This window comes from Theropithecus gelada, chromosome 5 (genome assembly GCF_003255815.1).
Source record: "Theropithecus gelada isolate Dixy chromosome 5, Tgel_1.0, whole genome shotgun sequence".
In the NCBI taxonomy this organism is placed as follows: domain Eukaryota; kingdom Metazoa; phylum Chordata; class Mammalia; order Primates; family Cercopithecidae; genus Theropithecus; species Theropithecus gelada.
This window is the reverse complement of record NC_037672.1, coordinates 112,645,837-112,667,432: the sequence shown is the minus strand read 5'-3', so window position 1 is coordinate 112,667,432 and position 21,596 is coordinate 112,645,837. Positions and strand designations below refer to the sequence as shown.

At 33.0% G+C, this 21,596-nt stretch overlaps 1 protein-coding gene across 1 annotated transcript in view; it reads left to right on the top strand.

Moving 5' to 3' along the window:
• The window catches only part of LOC112624831 (bifunctional heparan sulfate N-deacetylase/N-sulfotransferase 4), a 301,958-nt gene that overhangs the window by 13,867 nt on the left and 266,495 nt on the right, over positions 1 to 21,596 (top strand). The gene's annotated exons all lie outside the window — the stretch shown is intronic.

The window sequence follows — 21,596 nt, the reverse complement described above, 5'->3', positions numbered from 1 at the left end:
TAGAGAAACAGCTGTCACAGACATTTGAAATTGTATGATACAGTCATAAATTGCTTATAAAGAAAGAGGTGTTTTCCTCGTACCTCCTCTTAGAAAATAAAAATAAATTCTTAGAACAATATATGTCATATGCCCTAAGCATAGTTTCCTAGGAGGACAGAAAGCTTTATGGTATACCTCCAATTTCCTCAAGCACAGAATAAGTTGGAAAATAAGAAATATTATTGCAATATGATTTTACTCATTCCCTTTTCAATATCTCTGTTTGAGGAAGCTAAATAAGGAAACTTAAACCTTATTTTTCTTACAATTTCTCCTGATTAATAAAATACTGTATTATTCAGAATTCCTGTCATAGCTTTTTAAGTGATGATATGTTTTGTTTATTATGATAAATTATACTGTGAGTTCTCATACAGCTTGAGAAAGTTTGAAGTTTATGCTTTATCATGTCTCTTTCAAACTCACGCTTGCTTATTTTCATGGTGCCTTCTATCAGAATATTTTTATTTACACAGTATCATAAATGCTTTAACATGAATTGCATACCAACATATTGATGTGTTTCTGTAACTCTCAGAATGGTTTTAGTTCTCCACTTTCTCACCAACAACAGGGTTAAAATCCTGTGAGGTTTCTGCACCAAGAGGGAATTGATAAAGACAAAAGTTATTGTAATTGGTTGAATTGCCCCAAAACTAGGAAGCAATGAATTTTCCCACAAAGATTTAAAGGTTTTTTTTTTCCAAAGCAAAAGAGTAATTTACTCTATTAAAAGCACGCTAGTTAGCTATATCCCAGTGTCACATAGGCTCTGTGCTCGTCATTTGTGTGCGTGTGTGTGCATGTGAGTAGCAAGTTTATATGAAAAATATAAAGTCTACTGACTACAACAGTCTAAGTTTTCAACTGGAATTCATAAAAAAGTAACTAATTAATAAGCAAAATATACTTGCCATTTACATTTATCTCAATATGTAAATGGGAAGTTAAGCCTACTCTTATTGTTGACGTTTTTTAAAATAAGAAATCCTGTGACAATACATTATGGTGATCAATATTAAGCAATGTTTACACTGATAGACATCTCATAATAAGCTAATTGGGAAGATTTTTAGAAATTTAATACTAAGCAGAATGGGCCTTTTAACTCTATCTGAATGGCACCTGGTCACCACTAAGACTGATACATTAAAAACCCTTTGAAAAAATTATAATATATATGACTTACTAGCTATAACATGAAAATCACCCTTAGATCCAATTTAGAAACTCAGGCATTGTTTTTAAATAAAAGGAAAGTAAAACCTTATGAAAATTTGAATTTTTAAAATTGATTAATGCAAATATATAAGTAATAAATGCATATGCAAATATACATAAATTGCATTTTGTTTTCTCCAAGATAGGCTTATTATTTAAGAAATGTATCATTTTAAATGTATTATCCTAAACACCAAAAGGAAGTATATGTGGGCTAGTTTTATATATAAATATATTAAGTCATAATTTTGAATTTCTATAATTGACAATCAAAATAGAAATACGTGCTCACACTTATGTTTACCTCAGGAAAATAATGATCTTTCATTTTTCATTTGAGATTAAAACTGTTATATCTGTCTTTTCTTCTCCCAAAGAAAAGCATTCTGTACTTAGATGTAAAATAAACTTAATTCAATCTCAATACTAACATTAGTTCTTAAAGGTACTAAATAAATGTATCTAACCCAGTAAAACAGTTGTCCCCAGTAGGTTAAGTGTTCATATGATTGCCTTGTATTTTCTGTTTGAGTGGAAAAGGGGCCTTTGGAAATAAAATCCAAAGATCAAACTTTGTGTGCATCATTTACAAGCAACTACTAAGGAAGAAGAGAGAAGCATTTAGCATACTGTGTTCAAACTAGAAGATTCTGGCTGGTGCTGCCTCCCCAGATTTAGAAAGCAGCTGGGGAAACATAAAATAAAGCTAGAATATCAGCCCTGGCCGGAAGCCAAGACAGAGAAGCTGTGCACCCAGAAGGCTAATTCTTTCTGGGCTAAAATTCATTGATAATGCATTATGTTTAGAGTCTATCCTGAAGTGTTACTTTTTTCTCCAGTACAAACTGTGGGATATTTAAACAGCAAATATATTTTCTAAATAGAGCTAAATTTTAAACTAACAAAGGTTTGTTCTTTATTAAAAGTTGCTCTATTAAAAAAATGCAAATAAGCCTAGCAGAAACTCCTATAAAATACAGTTTATACTCAGGAAAATAAAAATAAATAAAGATGAGATGCATCATCTAACCATGATCTTGGAAAGTCAGAGAGATCAGAAATGACACATATGGATACATGCCAAAACAAAGAAATGTGAAGGTTTTATTAAAATACCTGGCCTAGTAAAATTTACAGTAAAGGTACACATGCTAAATACTGTTGTAGTATATATCTTCTGAAGGTAGACAACAAGCATAAGGTAAACCCTTATTATGTACCCCCAAATAACTAGGAAAAAGAGAAAAGCATGTTGTCTGTTGATTTATTTGAAGTTTATGAAGTGAGATAAATGGGTCAGGTGTCAGACACAATGCTACCGCCTTCAGCCATCATGATAAAACATCTAGCTAGCCTTTTCTTTAACACTTCAGGAAACTTTCAGCTATGCTGTTATGCAGGGTGTTAAATGCACTATTTTTAAAAGTTATTTTAAGCAAGCTTCAGAAGTTAGAGGTGTTATTTGCAATGCAGAATGTGTACACATATATACAGTTATTTCTAATAGATATAGTTCTATTTCCAAGCTTTCTTTATCTCAGTTTTCTAAGGAAAACTACCACTTTCTAGAGGTGACAAATCTAAAATTCCTTTTATAAATGATATTGAATTGAAAACAGATTTCCTCAAAAGCCAAAATAGCCTGAAAATGAATTCCAAACTCATTAATAGCCTCAGGCATTTCAAGAAAAAAATATTTTTTTGAAACGTGAATAGTAAATTACTCTTCATTCCTACAGGTAAACATGTTTGCTGATATAACATAATGTATTTATTTTCTTTGAGTTCTTATAGTTTGTCTATATTCATCAGTATTCAGAAAATTCATGCCATGAAATAGGTTTTAATAAAATAAACCACATATGACAGGCTAAATAATGGTTTGCAAGTGACCCTTTGAGGTCATTTACATACATAGGCTATTTTAGATATATCTTTTAAGAGAGATTATATACTTCATTAACACTAAATAAATAGTTATGTGTAATTTGTTGAAATTTTTAAAAATCTGAGGAAAAAAAGGGTTAAAGCCGACTATGTCTAAATGCTTGAGAATATAACTTGATATTGTACTCAGAAAACAAAAGCGAGACTTTTGTTGAGAAACAAAAGTGATGACTCTAGTGAATTATAGAATTGGGGCTTCTCTCCCAATTTGTACTCTGTTTAGAAATTATTATTTTAAATATTTGAAAAGTTCAATGAAGAAAGCAACTTTCAGCAAGCTAATAAACACATGAGTTTAATGTGCAGCCACATGCTTCATTTGTTCCCAAATTAGAGGAATTTCTCTATTTTGAAAATTCCACCATCAATTGAACTTATGTTGTGATTTATTGCAAATATTTAACTTCCTTTTTAAAAGTCCTTAATGGAATACATCGTCAACTATAACTACATAGAAGTTGAAAGTTAGCTTGGCCAGGTTCACGATATTCAAGTAAAAAGTAAATGGAGAAATGCTTTCTTGATCTCGCTTTTCACTTGCTCCTTTCTTTCTTCTCTCTTTTTTTTTTTAACTCATTTTTCTTATTTCCCTTCCCTTCCTCTCTTTCTTTCTCTATTCTTTTTCTTTATTCTTTTCCGTCTTCTCCACTTCTTATTTTACCACTTTTTTCTGTCCTTCCTCCCTTCCTCCCTCCCTTCCTCCCTTCCTTCCTTCCTTCCTTTTTCCTTCTTTCCTTCCTTCTTTTTCCTTCTTGCTTTCCTACCTTCCTCTTTTCCTTTTTCCTTTCTTCCTCCCCTTTTCCCTCCTTTCTTTATTTCCATTCATTTTTGCCACTTCAACTTACATGCTCTCTTGCATAATTGGAAAGCAAATCACTCATCTTTAGTATTGTGGCAATTATTAATCTAATAACCTGGTTTGAACACAGAGTAAGTGGGGAAAGTGAAGAGAAAGAGTGGGTTAAACTGCAATAAGCAATAGAGGAAAAGTGAAATAAGGTGGAAGATTTATTTCACAGAAATAGTGATGTTGACTTTAACATATGGTCCGTTCTTTCACCTATAAATTTCCATTTAATTTCCTAAATTATTTAAGTGTAATTCTTTGCTCCCTTTTCCAACACTCTCTTTTTAACATCAGTCACATCTTTTCCATATAGCAAATGCACCTTAGTGGTAAAAAATAAAATAATAATAAATATAAATAATTTTTCCTTAGAAATTTTAAATCTCCTAAATCATTTTTATATCTAGTAGTTTAAGGATATCAACGTTCATAAAAAACCCAAAGGCCAACTGCCATGCTAGTGGAAGAGAAAGAGAGAAGGGAAAGTGATTTCATACATTTAGATGCTTTGGCTTGATTCCATTCCTGGATCAGAAATTCAATTGTAGACTGCTGATCCACAGAATTTGTCATAGTTCATCAGACATCTCAAAAGAGTTCTTCTTCTTCTTGATGTACTGAATAGTCTTTCATGCCTACATAACAATAATTTAAACCTCAGAAATAGCTATAACATCACTAAAGATTAATACAAGGAAAAGTAACAGATGCAGAGATGCATATGCTCCTGTGAATGCATAGAACAGTCCTAATTCTATTCATTACTCTAAAGTGCAAGTGAATAATTAGAATCAGAATTTAAATCTGGTTTCTCAATCAATCTTTCACTAATAGTTATGTCAATTCAATTGAGATTCCATGTACTGCAATAAGTAAAGTAAAATAAAACACAATCAATAAATCATACTACCAATTATCTAAAGTATTATGGTTCCTGATATCACAGTTTTTGAAGTTTCTTTCCTTGGCACAGGACATTTTCTTGATAACAATAGAAATAATGCTAAAATTGATCAATCGAGGTTGAACTCAATTCAGTACTTAAATTACTCTATCTGTCTGGACATATTTTTCACCTTAGACAGAAAAAAATAGCTTTTTTACTTTTTGCTCAATAATGTTCATAAAAATAAGAATAATGAATATTATTTTCTTTTATTTTTAATATGTGTCAGGTACCATCGAAGTTACTAGGGTGAACAAAATAGCTCTCAGGAGGCTTATATTCTCATGGTAGAAAACTGACAGTAAATAAATAAAGACCCCACGGTAGTGCCTGTGAGTGCTCTAAAGATAAGTCAAGGTGGAACATTAAAAGCTGTATGTGAAAGTGATAGGACTGGTCAGGAAATGCCTTTGTTCTGATAAAGCATTCTTTATTCTGATAAAGCAGAAACTGAGTAAATCTATATAAAACATAGATGTCAAATCGGGTAACATTATTATTTTATCTTGTAGAAAAATGTGATGAGGAGTAGCAATTTCTTGTAATTTGCAAGCTGACAAGCTGAATTTTGACTCTATCTATTGACTATCTTCCTCAGGTCTGTGAAGTTGTTTGGGAGAATTTAAGACATGGCACAGTATTTAGTGTTACTTTCTCTGGGAAGTAGAAAAACTAATCAGTTTTAGAAAATAGAAGTCTCACCTTTACTTCTATTCTTTATATTTCTAAGTATTAAAAAGTATTATGTGTGTAAATTATCTCAAATTATTGGTTTTTTTTTTCTCCTAGACTGAAATTCAATGCTATTTATTTCCTTCTTTAATTTTATTTAGAGATAGGGTCTTGCACTGTCTGGCACCCAGGTTGGAGGCAGTGGAGCAATCATAGCATACTACAACCTCAAACTCCCGGGATCAAGCAATCCTTCCACATCAGCCTCTCAAGAAGCTGGGTCTGTCGGTGCACACCACTTCATCCAGCTAATTTTATTTTATTTTTTTTTGTAAAGATGGGGTGTCACTATGTTGCCCAGGCTGGCCTCGAATTCCTGGCCTCAAGTGATCCTCCAGCCTCAGCCTCACAAAGTGCTAGGATTACAGGCGTGAGCCACTGTGCCTGGTCTCAATGCTATTATTAAAACTTATGTAGCAGGGGAGCTGGCTCCCTATCTCATTCTCCCAAATTAGTGGGGGTAAGAACCAGTATTCCAGAACATCACCCAATTGGCTGGAATGATGGACCTAAAATAATGAAATAAAGATCGCTGTAATTCTTAGTATCCATGGGTCCATCTGTGAATTCAACTAACTGCAAATGAAAAATATTTTTTTAAAAAAGATGATTGTGTCTGTACTAAACATGTGCAGGTATTTTTTCCTGTCATTACTCTCTAAATAACACAGTGTAACAACTATATACATATCATTCACATTGTATAAGATATCATAAGTAATCTAGAAATGAGCAAAAGTATACAGGAGGATGTGTGTAAGCTACATGCAAATACTATACCATTTTATATAGAGGCTTCAGTATCTCTGGATTTTAGTCCTGGAGGGTTTGGGGCCCAGGAACCAATCCTTATAACAAGAGATGACTGTTTCTTTCTTTTTTTTTTTTAAATTTCTCTAATTATAAAATTACCTCAAATTTAACAAGAACCAAAAGTTTGATGACACTAATACAATGCTAATACAAGTTTAGAATGCATTAACAGAACCACAGTGTCAACATCCAGGAAACAGTTATCTGTGGCCCTATTTAATACAAGTCTGACATTATTTAGCCTGTTCATCATTCTCAGTTTCCCGATGCCTCACATTAATAGCAGTCTTCTATGACCTTTCTCTTCCCCCATGGTGAACCAGATATTTTTGCCCTACCCCCATACCATTCCATCATGGCACTTATTATCTTATGATGTAATTGCTGTGTGTGTGTGTCAGTGCTCCCCACTTATCCAAAAGCTTCTTGATGACAGAAATGCTTAGAGAGTGCTTGACCAATAATCAATAGATATTAAGGGTTTGATAAGTATAAAATGTGAGAAGACATCTGGCAACTATGCTATATGAGTAACAGTTGAAAAACACGGTAATAATTAAAGGAAAAAGCTAAAAGGGAGCAGTATAGTTATCTTTATATATTGAATACTTTTTTATGCAAAAGGAATTTGTTTTATGTTATGTGAAACTAGCAGACTAAACTACAAAAGGTACGGAAGTTGTTTCTATGCAATGTCAGGTAAAACAAAACTTCCTAAACATCAGTGAGATTCCACTCAGTCAAAGAAACTAGCACAGGCTGGAATGCTACCTGTCCAGAAGACTTTTGTGGAAGGAATTTCTGCCTTGCGTAGAAAATAAATGCTGGCTACCAAGGTTTCCTGTTGTTTTTCATTGTGTCACTATAAGAAGTATGGACAAAGGTTTTAGAATGAGCACTTTGCCCACCTAAAACCCAGCTCTAGCAGTTGGCTGGAAGACTGGTCAACATACTTCAAGTAAATAATCACTGGGTAAAATTACGTAGTGGAAATGTATTACTCAGGATATGCCCTAGAGTAAAAAAGCAAATTTTCATAATAGAATTATTTACAAGATGTACAATTTTACAAAGAAAATGAAATAATACATTTCTTGAGTAAGTGAAAGTTTATTTTTTTAATGTAAACATACTATTTTACTATTCTTTTGAGTCAGTCCAAGAAGGAAAACATGTCAACATTAGAGGAATGAATAAGAAACATACTTTTGCTTTCCATAAACTTCTAAATTTTAAGGAATGCAGAGATTGATTGACTTAGTTATGATGCCTTTTTGTAGAAGCCTTCATGTAAACAAATGTGAATTAGTTTAAAGATGAGATAATATTGTGACATATTGGAAGGCAGGTGTTAACCTTGGTTTCCACCAAATCAGGATTCCAAGCCTTGCTTTGCGCTGACTCATGATACAACCTTGAAAAATCTGACTCTTCTCTGCTTCAGGTTCATGATCTAGGATGGGTTAATAATAATTCATAGACTTGCTGAGACAGCTAAATGTGACAATAAGTCCAAAGTTTCCAGTACAAAGTGGGAAACATGAGAGATTTTAAATTAATAGTATCAAGTTTTAATTACATGTGTCAGTACTCTGACTTTGGCCTGCAATGCCACATTTTGCACTGATTTAAAGTAACCCCTGAGTGATTAGTATTGACTGTTCCCAATCTTTCTCACTTGGAGGTAATGATCTAAGTCACCTTTTTCTACTGTCTCTACTGTATTGTTGATCATATATTTTAATATTAATAACATTGAATCTAACTTAAAGGATTAAATTTCATTCACCAACATTTTAATGTGATTTATCATGATCTTGAAAATTAACTAACATTACAAAATTTTCAGAGAAACATACTATATTATCCCAGACAAAAAGAAAGTTAGAAAAAGGGGCCAAATAGTTTTCCTCAATTTTCTGTCATGCTGGAGTAAGCAGAAACATGGAATTTGAAGAGGACAAAGACAAAGATTCAGAAACTAGAACTGGATAGAATAAAAACGAATGCAAATGTTTCCTAGTTGGTCGTCTGACCAACTGCTAGAGCTGGGAGGTAGGTGAAGAGGATATTTATTCCGAAGTCTTTATCCACATCCCTTATAGTGGCACAATGTAAACACAAGAAACCTTCCTGGCGACCATCTGTCTCCTACTCAAGGCAGCAGTAATTTCTTCCACAAAAGCAGTTTGGAAAACATAATAAACTACTTTAAATTACTAATTACTAATGCTAATGTCGACCTAGGCTGAAAGTAAAAAGATATAAACTATATTCTAAGTGTTGCCAAAATGTGCTGATAAATTTTAAATTGATCTCATGCTTTCCACCTGTAAAACAAGACCACTTTCACTCCTATTCTTTTTTTCCCCAAAATACATTTTGAATATAAACACGGTATTTCACATTTCTAAATCTCCCAGTATTTTCCACAGAACAAGTTTTCTAAGTGAATTATTTTGATACCGTGTCTAGTATTCTTTTAAAGGCTCCATAAGTAACTATTGTGATAATTCTAGATGCCAGTCATCAAGTATTAAAATAGGAACATCTCAAGAAATGTTGTCTCTAACAAGTAGCAGAATATGTGAAATCACTCCAAATCTCCTGAGTTTTTATCATGCTTGTCTGATGTTTGAGAATTGTGTAACCTGGATTAGTTTTTGGTGGGAGAATAATATTCTACACAGCATATATTTACATGTTACTATCCATGTTATTTCTGGCTTATGGCCAAGTTGGCATTTTATTTGTTAATACCTAAGAGATAAAATAACATAAGATAGAAGGAAATTAAATTAAAAATAGCAGGTGTACCAGTCAAATTGAATGGAGTATGCCTCTTATGATAAAGAATAATCCAATCATGTTGTGTGTTGTGTAAAACTAAGAATTCTCTGAAGTAAATAAAAGGTGGGAACATAACTATAAGGTTTATTAAATATATAGTTAGAAAATAATCAAAAGAAAATACCAGTGTTTCCCATATCAGTAAGATTCTTTATAAGTCTTGAGCACAGCAATGAAAATTTTACTTCATGATATTTAAGTTGCCAATATAGAGCAGTAGCAATGAAAGAAGAGATTTACAATTAATTAAGAAATGTGGGTTCATATTAGCTGTTTAACAGTAGACTGGTGACTTCACTTCTTTGGGCATTAAATTCTTCATTCATTCGTCACTTGAGTTCTCTGAATAATAATTTTGATAATTAAAATGTATAGCTTTTTGTATTACAGATTTAAAGTGACAATTTAGAAAGAGTTTATTTTCCATCTCCAGGAACACAAACTCAGTATTACAGAATGTCACATAATTTCTTGATAGTAAGGTAATATAATGAAAAACATCTTGTTAGACCTTTCTATGAACTATATAATAGACTCTCATTATATCACACAAAAATGATTCAAATTTTTGGATGGCATTAATGTATTTACCATAAGTGTCTCTAGATAAGAAAGTCAGTGGGGCCAGGAGTGGTGGCTCACATCTGTAATCCCAGGACTTTGGGAGGCCGAGGCGAGTGGATCACCTGAGATCAAGAGTTCAAGACCAGCCTCGCCAACATGGTGAAACCATGTCTCTACTAAAAGTACAAAAATTAGCCGGGAGTGGTGGCAGGCGCCTGTAATTCCAGCTACTCGGGAGGCTGAGGCAAAAGAATCACTTGAACCTGGGAGGTGGAGGTTGCAATGAGACAAGACCGCACCATTGCACTCCAGCCTGGGTGAAAAGAGCCTAACTCCATTTCAAAAAAAAAAAAAAAAAAACAGGAAGCCAGTGGTATATGTTATAGAAGTGACTATTGACATGAATTTTAAGAGACAGTAGTCTTTTGTTACATCTGATGCAGGCAAACTCCATTTATGATGATGAAAGTGACTACTTACCTAAATTCAGAAGCAAAATAATTAAAATATTACAAATATAGCTTCTCCCTCTGGATATTAATGTAACTTCTGGATATAAATGCAATACTATTAGTAGCATTAAATTTACATTAAAAAATGGAAAATTTGATTACTGTTATCATTGGTATTTTAATAACTTCTTTTGTGATTTATTGAAATTAAATTTTAATGTTAAATATTAGGCAAAATTAGTTTTCTCTCTCCTTTATGCATAAGTCAGGTAGCAAATTTCTGCATTCTGGTTTCATTCACTTGTCTCTATATCTTATAGCTTTTTACCTGTAAGAATACAAGGGTCAAATGAGCATTTTATGTTTCATGGATAACTGCTTCCATGATTGTCTTCTGAGACAATGACCAAGGGTGCAGATCAATACTAAATATAATAATGCTTTTAAATAATGATTATTGAGCTAAACTAAAGCAATTATCAGTTGATGATAATGATTTTATTACTGCCGGCTATAAGTTGATTTAATTTAAGTGTACAGAAAAGCACAGAAAAATAAATACTCCATTGTAATACTAAGGACAAAGTTGATCATGTCTTGTTCTAGATTTGTGTTTTCTCTTCTTTTTCAAATCTCTCTTTTCTCCTCAAAATCTAAATCCTCTCATTTTTTAATGATCAAAACAATTTACATCCCTCTCCAACCCATCTCCTAATGATGTCAGTCTATAGGAATCTCCACTCTCTCTGAAATCTCATATCGCATACAGAGTTCTCACTTGCTAATAAGCATATATTCCTCATGACAGAAAGTTTTATATTCCTGGTAACTCTTTCGATTCCTTTTCTTTTTCTTGAAACTATTCTCAACTTCTTCACCACCACTTTGTTTTCAACTCACTTTAATCTTTTACTTGACTTCACTAGAACACTGGACTGCTTTAACACCACCACCAGTATTCTCTTGATTGGCAAACTCAGAATCAATTTCATGTTGTATTTCTTGACTCATAAATAGTATTCAGTTTTTATCACAAATATTTATATTCTTTACCTACAGCTTCTATTGCCCTCTTCCACCAATATCATTTATTTAGTGTTGTTTCCTAAGATTTTCATGGCAAGCCTCTATCATCTTACCATGCACCCTGTTCCTTAGTGTTCTTACTCAGCATCAGGTTTTTTTTTTTTTTTTTTTTTTCCCTATCCTTTAGCTTACACTTCCTGAAAAGAATTTAAATTCCATTTCTATTATTCAGCAAACTAGTGGACATTTCATTTTTGATATTTCACAGAGTTTTCAAAAATGAGATATTATAATTTACTCATTTTCTCCTCACACTTCTCTACTTCTAAATAACTTTGTATCTTCCCCACTATTACACTTATTATGCCTTATTGCAATTGCCTTTTTATGTCATAGAATACGTCACAGAATAAACTTCCATTGCTTTTGAAGAACAGAGATAGTGTTTGTCAGATGGATAGTGCTTCTGACTACTAGAAAGCATTCAATCAATATTAAATGAATGACTGTGAAAGCCTGAAGTCTTTGGGTGATTTTTTTTCCTCTCTACATCCAATCAATCATCAAATCATGGCACTTCTATTTTGCATGTGACGGGATAAAAATAATTCATATGAAAATATTCACAACCTTGTCTCTTTAACAAACAGCATAACCATCCACCCTTTTTATTTCCCCTTAAAGATAAGGGCATCTTGCTTTCTGAATGTGAGGTTAATTATCAACACAATAGGAACTTGGAGAAAGGAGGGGAGAGCAGGAGGAAAAAAAAAAAAAAAAAAAAAGAGTGAAGCATTTGGCAGAAAGGAAGTATTGTAATGGGAGGATTTCCAGAAATCCTCCCTGCTTTGGGGTTCAGGGAAATTGAAGAGTAGAGAAACAGATATTTTAGAAGTGTCATTTTGTCTTATGAATCAGTCTATTTAATGTTATTAAGGAAATATATGTGAAGGACAGAATTCCTTTTAAATAAATTATTGTGGCTCTTAAACTGTGCTTCTTAAGTGTATCCTGCTATGCATGTGTAATAGTAGCCCACATAGGGCTACACATTTGTAAGAGGTAGAAAGTTATGCATAAATGTCATGAAACAGCTTGCTCTTTTTTTGAATAGACTTAACTTTTTAGAGCAGTTTAAGATTTCCAGCAAAAATTGAGCAGAAAGACTTTCCATATTCCCCTGTGTACAACTTTTCCCACCACCATCTCCTACAATCAAGAAACCAGCATTGACATGTCATTATCACCCCAAGTCCATAGATTACACGAGGGCACACACTTGGTGTTTTATAACCTATGGGTTTTGACAAATGTTGTATTGTCATTACTTTTAAATTATGTATTAATTTTCATAGTATTAAACAGAAAAATTTCACTACCCTAAATATCGCCTGTGTTCCACCTATTCATCACTCTCTCCCTGCTCCCAAACCTGTGATAACCACCAATCTTTTCACTCTCTTCATAGTTTTGCCTTTTCCAGAATTTCATATAAGTGGAACCATATAGTATATAAACTTTTCTGATTATATTATTTCACTTACTAATATGCATTTTATGTTCATCCGTGTATTTCTGTGGCTTGATAGATCATTTATTTTTAGAGCTGAATATTTCATCATACAGATGTACTAAAATGTATTTATTCCTTCACTTGTTGATGGACATTTTGGTAGCTTCCAAGTCTTGGCATCTATAAATAAAGCTGCAATAAAACATCTGTGTGCAAGTTTTTGTGTGAAAGTAAATGTTTTAACTCATTGAATAAATACCAAGGATCATGATTGCTGGACGATATGACTATGTTTAGCTTCGTAAGAAACTGCCAAATTGTCTTGCAAAGTGGCTGTATCATTTTTCATTCCCACCAGCAATGAATGAGAGTTCCTGTTGCTCTATTTCCTCCCCAGCATTTGGTGTTGTCATTGTTTTAGATTTTACCCATTCTAAAAGGTGTGTACTGGCATCTCTTTGATATTTTAATTTTTAACTCCCCAGTGCCATATGATGTGTACTATCTTCTCATATGCTTACTGGACATTTGTATTTTTTCATTAGGATGTATCGCTTTAGGTTTTTTTCTCCCCCATTTTTGAATTGGGTTGTTTTTCTATTGTTGAATTTTAAGAGTTCTTTGTATATTTTGGATAACAGTTCTTTCTCAGATATGACTATTTCAAATATTTTCTCCCAGTTTATAGCCTGTCATCTTTCTCTTCAGAGTGTCTGCCACAGAGCAAAAGTTTATTACTTTAATAATGTTCAACTTATCAATTCTTTGTCTTATGGATTGTTCCTTTGGTGTTGAGTAAAAAAAATTATCACCAAAACTAAGGTCATCTAGATTTTCTCCTATATGATCTTCTAAGAGTCTTATAGTTATGTATTTTGCATTTACATTTTAATAAATGTATATCTACAAATAGTCTATAATTCATTTGAGTTAATTATTTAAAAGGTTGTAGTCTGTGTGTAAATCAACTTTTTTGCCTGTGGATGTTCTGTTGTACCAGCAGGGTTTATTGAAAAGGCTATCCTTTTTGCATTGCATTACCTTTGTTCTTTTGACGAAGATCACTTGACATCTGGGCATGGTGGCTCATGCCTGTAATCCCAGCATTTTGGGACCCCAATGTGGAAGGACTGCTTGAGCCCAGTAGTTCAAGACCAGCCTAGGTAACATAGTGAGACCACTGTCTCTACAAAATATATATTAAAAATATTTAGCCAGGTGTGGTGGCACATGCTTGTGCTCCTAGCTATGCAGGAGGCGTGGTGGGAAGATCACTTGATCCAAGGAGGTCTAAGCTGCAGTTAGCCATGCTGTGATCATGCCACTACACTCCAGCCTGGGTGACAGAAGGGGAACCTGCCAACAACAACAACAAAAAAAATTAGTTGACAATATTTTTGAGAGTTTATTTTGGGGATCACTATCCCGGTCTGTTCTTTCATTTATACCACACTGTCTTGATTACTATAGTTTTATAATAAATCTTGAATTTTAAAGTTTGTTAGTATCTGTCCTCCAACTTTGTTATTCTCCTTTAATATTGAATTGGTGACTCTGAGTCTTTTGCTTTCCAAATATATTTTGTGTGTTCTTTTTAATCCATATTTTCATTTTTAAGTCTTCCTCTGGACTATTGTAACTAATTATTAACTGGTCTCCTACCTCCTGGCTTTAATCCAACCTCTTATTTCCTCAAAAGATAACTTTCTAAAAGGCAATGTTTATCATGTCAGTTTTATATCGAAGTATTTCAATAGTTGTCCAATTTTAAGTCAATTTAAACTCTCTAAAATTTGAATAAGATCTTTTTATCTTCTGTTACCTACCTACTTTTTCAATCTAATTTCTTGCTACTTCTTTGTAAAGAGAGATATAGGAACTAGGAATAAAAGGTACAAAACAGTATAATATTCCAACTTCAAAAGCTTGCATTTTAATTGGAGTGATAGACAAGAAGAAATGTAATATTATGTATATGGTGTAATAGATTGTTAATATTACACACACAACCAAGGTCAGGAAGTATGAGGAGGGAGCTTGAATTTTGCACCGGGAAACTGGAAGCAGCTATACTGAGGATGGTACATTTGAATAAAAGATTAAAAGAAATGAGGACATATGCCATGTTTATATCTGGGGCACAAGTATTCTAGGCAACAAGAAACAAGAAGTGCAGAAGCCCAGAAGTACATATGTAAAGAACACAGCATGTTCAGAGAATATAGAGAGGCCCAGTAGGGAAGATGTAGTAGAATACTTGGTAGAACTGTGTGGACCACTCTGTGAATTTGGCTGTTGCTCTGAGTAAAATTAGGGTCAATTTTAGTGGTGGGTAGTTGATCAGAGGAGAGACATAACCTTAATTACATTGTAAAGTGAGAACCCTGGTCAGTGTATTGGAAAAAAATGATGTGGAGCAAGGGCTTAGGCAGAGTCCTTAGAAAGAAATTTCAATTAGAAAGAAATGTCAATAATCCAGTGGAGAAATAATGCTAATTTGTATGGAGGTGATAGCCATGGGAATCGTTAAGATATGTTCAGATTCAAGATATATTTTAAAGGTAGAGCCAATGGATGGGATGCCTGGTATGTCTGATGGGAAAGAAAGAGAGGAGTCAATGACCAGTCCCAATAGAGATAGAGAGAAATAGAGTCCCTAAGCAAATTAAAAAATGAAGCATCATTTACTTATATGGAAAAACAGTGGGAGGAATAAGTTTTAGGATTAAGACAAATATCAGACAATCAGGATTGGTCTCATTTAAGTTGAAAATGCCCATTAGATTTCCAAGTGAAAATATCACATATGTGATTAGATATACAAACAGGAGCTGGTAATAGATTTAGCTGGAAACATAAACTCTGAAGTCAACTTTATCAATAGCACTTAAAACCAGAACATTGTAAGATATCTCAAGGAAGTGAATATAAATAGAAAAGAGTAGAAGACTAAATAATAAGCCCCAGAGAACTCCACATTTAGAAAGTAAGGATTAAGAAAAACCGTAAATTGTGACTAAGTCATAAAGAAACTCAAATATATGATTTCCTGGAAGCTTATTAAAGATAGTTTCTGTGTGGCTGAGGGGATGATCGGGGTATAAAATGCTGCTTATAGGTAAAGTAAGATGAGATGAGGAGCAAAAATTGATAACTGGATTTTACAACATGAAGTTTATTGGTGACATTTATAAAATAAATTTCAATGAAGTGGTGATGGTAAGCCTGATTGGAGTAGATCCTAGATACAATTTGACTTAACATTTCAAACAGTTTTGCTGTAGACAGGAACAAAATATAGCGATAGATTGTGAAGTAAGTGAATCATGATAAAAAATAACAGAATGCTTGTATGTTAGAATTAATATATTAGTCAAGAAGGAAAATATTATTGCTACATGGGAGAGTGTAAAGTACTACTGAAGCAATACCTTCAATGAGTTAGTGATAATGCATTAGAACTGGTGAACAAGTGGAGGGTTATCCTCAGCTAGAATGGATAACTCATCCTAAAGAGAACATACACTCACATAGTGAATAAATGTTTAATGGGTGCTTATGAAAATCCTTGTCTTCTTGCTACTGTGTTCTTTATGAAATGGAAAGCAAGATTATCAGCTGAGAGTAATGAAAAGGAAAGAAATGTTAGAAGTTTGAAGATAGAGAAAAATATGAAACAATCATCTAGGAGAAAAGATAGTTAATGAACTAAAAAGAGACAGCAAGACTTATCACAGAATTAAAGGCCCGTTTGAGGCTATTGATCATGAATTTAAGTCAGTTGGATAATGTTCTATCCATTATCAGAATTGCAAGCGTAGATTTGGTGGACAGAGGGATTTAGTCAGTTTTGTTTTAAAAAATGTACATCATGAAATAAAAGAGTGTAAAATGATTTTAGAGTATATAAAATAGAATTAATATAATAATTGATTATGGAATTTAAACTGGGTAAGGGGGATTGTGAGGCCATGAGAGAGAGAGTGTAAAGTTAAATGATAAATGACTTGAAGATTTTAGAGGTTTGAAATATTGTTGATGTTGGATTAATGGGTGAACTGAGCAAAAGACATAGAAGATTGTGGTTGGATAGTACAATATAAAGATATTATTAATTGCTTACAGTTATACAATGATTAGTTATAATGAAAAGACCTAGCATATGACTATGGGACTTGGTAACAATGGTAGGGAGAAAGAAAAGAACATTTAAGAGGATGCAAAAAAAAAAATTCTATAGTGTTGGAAGGATCATTCATATGGATATCTTTATTACCAATAATTATTCATGAGTACTTTTTTAAAAGCATGAGAGTTTTCTAAAAGATAAGATTTTCCAGGATTAAAGGAGTTTAACCAAGGTACTAGTTGATAATTGCTTTAAGGAGAAGAGGCAGGTGGTATGGTTTGATAAGATGAAAAGTTAGATGATTTTAAGGAGTAGAAAAGAAAAATAGGCTAGAATTGACAATGAGAAATAAAAAGGACATCTAGCCAATTTCCTGACCCAATGGTAGACTAACTGGGAGAGAAAATATATACCAGAGAGCTCTGAGGTCCTAAGGGGAGAGCCAGGTTTCAGTTAGAGCTAGGAAGATGAAAAAAACATTTGGAGAATCGTTTCACTATGTAAGGAAATACTTTTTCTCATGATTGACCATGATTTCTGCTAAGCACAGTGAAAGTTTTCAAGAAATAGAGAGGGTGGGGAATAGGATCACAAATAGTATTGGCTAGGTGGACAAAGAAAGAAAGTCCTTGGACTGCTGAGCGTCTTTGGTAACTGATACGGCCGGGGATAAATGGCATAATGAAGGAAGTTGTGAGGGTCCTGTGTGGTGAGTTAAGACCCAAGGAACCTAATACCTATAGCAATGATAATGCTGTAGGATTGAATGAGGTGGGAACATGCAAAGAGGGGCTGGAATTCTTGGTAAGCAGCTGTCTCTAACATTGTGTTGGGAGCCTTGATGAATTTTTTAAAATTAGTTTGTTAGAGCCGCCATAATAAAGCACGAAAACCTGAGTGCCTTAAACAACAGGAATGCATTGTCTCACAGTTCTGGAGGCTAGAAGGTCTAGATCAAAGTCACAACAGGGCCATGCTCCCTCTGAAAGTGGTAGGGGAGGATCTGTTCCAGGCCTCTCTTCTGGCTTCTGGTAGTTCCTGGGCTTGTGGCATTCTCCCTGTGTGCTTGTCTGTCACATTTCTCCCTTCTATAAAGACAGCAGTCATATTAGATTAGGGACCTACCCTTCTGCAGCATGACCTCACCTTAACTGATTACACCTGCAACAATCCTATTTCCAAATAAGGTCACATTCTGAGATACTGGGGTTAGAAAATCAACATATCAATTTTTTTGGGGGGGAAATAATTCAACCCATAATGGCTGCTTCCAACTTTGTCATTATGTTTTATTCTTTTTATAGATGACTGGCTTGATTTATATTTTGTTTAGAATTTTTAGACCTTACATTCACGAATTGCATTGTTTGTAATTTATTTTTTATTGTCTCTTATTAGTTATTACAATCAATATTATGTTAGTCTCATAAAATAAGGTTGACAGCTATTACTCTTACCATTTCTCTGAAAACAGATTGTGTTAGATTGGAATTACATTATTCTTTGAAGTTTTGATGGGATCTTCTGTTGACATCAGTGACTGGAGGTTTCTTTCTGGAAATATTTTCGACTATTCAAATTCTATTTTGCTTTATTCATTTTTAGGCTTCTCTAAACCTTAAATTTTAATGAAGCAATATTTTATAGGAACTTTGCACATGTAATTCTATTTAAGATTAAAATATTTTAATAAATTCATTAATAATTTTCTTTTTTTAAAGTCTGAAGTAGATGTAGTTTTCTTTCTCTTTTTCATTTCCATCAGTTATGTTTGCTTTATCTGGTTTTATCTTCATGTCAGCAGAGGTTTGTCAAATTGATTAGTCATTTTTAAAAAACAGTTTTTTGCTTTGTTTTTCTCTCTATTGTATTTCTTATCTGAATGTATTCTGCTCATCTTTGTTGTTTCTTTCCTTCTACCATCTTTTTATGGTTTTATTGCTTTTTCTAGCTTTTTAAGATGACTGCTTACATTATTAGCTTATTAATTTTCAGACTTTTTCAGGTACATGCTTCTAAAACTCTAAATGTATTTTACTCATGTCTTATTTAGAATTGTTTTAATTATGTTTCTTAAATTTTGAATACAGGAGCATTTTCTAGTTATTTTGTTATTAGTTGTTGGGTACATGGCATTACAGTCATAGTGCATATGCTTCATGTGATTTTAGCTCTGTAAAATTTGTTGAGACTTCCTTTGAGGCTTGGAATGATTTATTTTTGAAAATATTCCCAAATTCCTTACATATTTTACATAAGAATCATAATTTGAATATGTCTTTTAGACCAAATTTATTAGTCATGTTATTTAGGTCTTCTTTATTCTTACTAATGTTCTATTCACTTTTATTATAAAATTATTCTTGAGAAATGGTATGAATTCTTACTCTGTGATTGGGAATTCATAAATGTTTTATTGTAGTTCTGACTATTTTTGCTTTGTAAATTTGAGGCCATGATATTGGATGCATACACATTTAAATTTTAATGTATCTCTTGTGAATTGAACTATCACTACAAAATAATTTCTGCATATCATTTTCATGACTACTTTCACCCATTATTTTATATTCATTGTAAACAGCATATATTTGGATTTTTTCACTCAATCTGCAAATTTTTGTTTTTAAAAGATAATTTAGTTAATTTACTTTTAACATAATTACTAATTTAAACAGACCTATTTATTTTGTGTTTTCTACTAGTCTTATGTGCTGTAGGTTTCTACTAAAAATTTTTAATTGAATATTTTTCTCCCATTTTATTTTTTCTCCACTACTAGCTTTGACGTTGAAGAATATAGATATATAGGTATATTCTTTATTAGTTTCACAAGAAACCACAATATACACCCTTAATTTACCAATATGTGAAGTCATCTGATATTATGACCTTTCCAGAAAATACAGCATTTCTAGAACATTTTACTCCATTTATTCCCTTAGTACTTTTATACTATTGTTCTTACTTATTTTAATTATTTGGTTTTGATTATAATCCCTCAAAATTTTATTATTGCTATTTTCTATACTCAAGTTCATTTAGACTAACTCACATTTTATCATTTTTTAAACTTCACTTATATCCAGCAACTTGGACTTGCTTCTTATGTTCGAGAAATTCATGATTATATGACTTTCCATCTCATTTACAGATATCAGATAATTGTTTTCCAGCCTCCCTCACAGCCAAGTCATGGGCATGCCTACTAAAAGCAGCTATTCTAAAATACTTCTAGCAGATTTTGAATCAAAAGCTAGTGAATGACAGAATACGTGGGTGCAGAAAAAAATCCTTTTAGGTTGGGGGTGTTCACCTACATCCATATTTTAAGGGCACCAGTAGCAGTGGTACTTGAAAAACTCCCAGATCCCAGTGTTACCCAGGCTGATCGTGCAATATTTGCTCTATGGCCACTTTTCAAAATGGACTTTTCTGATATTTATGTGTGTGTATGTGTCCTTAACTATAACATCAGTAGAGTAATGTTACTAAATCTAATTAAGAACTATTTTTTGAATTGCATTTAATCATCTTGATGTTTGCATTCCAGTTATATAGTTTGCAACTTACACTGTTTAGTACTCGCTTATGACAAATTCTGTGATAGTTGCTGAAGAAGCTTTGTTAGTACCAAAAAATACTTCAACAAATTTTAATGACTTATTTAGGGAAAGCAACTTTGGAAAAGATCTCAAAACATGGATAAAAATAAAATCTGTTATATATACGTGCATTTTACTCAAAATGATTAATTTGAGGATACTTCATTGCAAGCACAACCTCCTAATGATACGTTATCTTTCAAATCAGCTGCAAAGCAACTGCATATGAACATGTATTTTTACAAATTCTCATGTAAATGATAAATTATAATGGAACCACATAATGTGACAACTCTAAGATTTAACTATGAGCAGCTGAAGTTGGTATCCAGAAAGCCTAACTGGCAAATAAATCATAATGCCAATGGAAATTGTAACCACAATTTTAAGTTATTTCAAATATAGCTCTTATGTTTTTCTTTCTACCTCATAATTGAGAAGAGTAGATGGAGAAATAATCTAAATCATGGTGTACACATTTGTCTTTTGTATATAAGTTGTTCACATTATTTATTTTATGTTGATTTTCGATTCTTAAGATATAAATAAGGCGGGCGGATCTCGAGGTCAGGAGATCGAGACCATCCTGGCTAACACAGTGAAACCCCGTCTCCACTAAAAATACAAAATAAATAAATAAATAAATAAAAATTCTCCCGGCGCGGTGGCGGGCGCCTGTAGCCCCAACTACTCCGGAGGCTGAGGCAGGAGAATGGCGTGATTCCGGGAGGCGGAGCTTGCAGTGAGCCGAGATCGCGCCACTGCACTCCAGCACGGGCGACAGAGCAAGACTGCGTTTCAAAAAAAAAAAAAAGAAAGAAAGAAATGATTAATTTTAGCAGATTCGAATCTTTAGAAATGTTGTCATTTCTTTTTCTTTTTCTTTTTTTTTTTTTTTTTTTTTTTTTT